This window comes from Phytophthora parasitica, assembly GCF_000247585.1.
Source record: "Phytophthora parasitica INRA-310 unplaced genomic scaffold supercont2.20, whole genome shotgun sequence".
Taxonomy (NCBI): domain Eukaryota; phylum Oomycota; class Peronosporomycetes; order Peronosporales; family Peronosporaceae; genus Phytophthora; species Phytophthora nicotianae.
Genome location: NW_008649006.1, coordinates 422,534 through 424,002, shown reverse-complemented (window position 1 = coordinate 424,002; position 1,469 = coordinate 422,534).

The following is a 1,469-nucleotide window of genomic DNA, read 5'->3' as shown; positions in this document are numbered from 1 at the left end:
CTGGGATGTAGGCACCATTCAAGCTGTGAAGCGTAAAATGCGCAACTAAGCATTAGCAATTATGGCATTATTATGTTGAGGCGTTTGTTAAGAGATAATAGATTATAAATGCCATATCACGGAGCCCTGGCTATACAGTATAACAATTTCGTTTAACCCATTTTCTATGGTGTAATGAATCCTTCATTCCTAATCTCCCTATCGCGTGTGAAAGTAATAGCGCAACTTTTTGCTAGAACTCCCAGTGGTCGCTCTGACATAACAGTTACATTAAGTAATACAGTCAATGTGCCGAGTATAATCGTTTTTCTTACTAGTGAGAATAAAATTAGTGAATAGTATTAGATCACACATCTGTACGTACTTTTTGTATACAATCCTTAGAGTATATTCATGGAAAGATGAGGTACATTACCTTTTAATGGTTGTATCTAACCGCTAAGAAAATGCCCTGTTATCAGGTGTATAGTGGTACCCGATGAGGTGTTGGTTGTGGCAAGAGACCAACACATACGTGTACTACAGCGGCACGCCACCTGAGTGAGGAGCTAGCCTTCGAGTGGGATAGTTCCAGGGACGCCGCGACGGTCTGGATACATGTACATGAGGCTACTGCACCGACATAAAGCCGGATCGATCACACGTCACATCTAGACTGTCGTGTTTTTCACCTTCCGATAAAGTCAGAAACAATTTGATACTAAGTGTCACGGCAGCATTCGATAAATTGTTAGAGCCAGACGGTCGGTGTCTATACACATACATTTAGTTTTGGAGCACTTTAAACAATACGAGAGAGATAAATATTCAGGTTTTTATATAGTGAATTCGTAGCAGTAGTGTTTAGCTGCTCCTCAAAGCGATTGCAGAGGCTGGAGACGTTGCCTGAATAATGGCAAGGCGGTGCTGGACCAACAGAGCGGGGTAACGATTAGTTGGAGCCTCACCTTAGTGGCCCGCTAAGAGAATTCTCAACTGAAAAGGCTTGACTACAAGATTTACAGGTCGGAAAAGTGTTCATCGCAAGGTCTCTTAATTAGTTGCCAGTCAGTAAGTGTGTGTACCAATCCAATTTTTACACTGTAGACAAAACGAAAATCGTCCGTCGAGCGCCGAATGTTTCGAGTCCAGCATCGACGGAGATAAAGCGATGCGTCCAATACAGATTCCATAGTATATCTTCTTTAAATGGAATATCTGTACTGTTTCGTTGTGCATGCTAATTCCCGAAACCATAGGCCTCCGAATTTACTTTCCGGGCTGGACATGAACCAGGTCTAGACATTTTGCTTTTACTAAGGCTGTTTTGTGTTTTCACTTACATTGAGAATTTATTAGGTATATGGCCCATACTTACACGACATCTATGCTTGATGTACGAATCCACCCACAGTGTCAACCAAGATCTTTTCTAGCAGAATATACTCTAATTAGCTTGGAGCTGCGGGTTCGCTCCGTCAAAGCTTCAA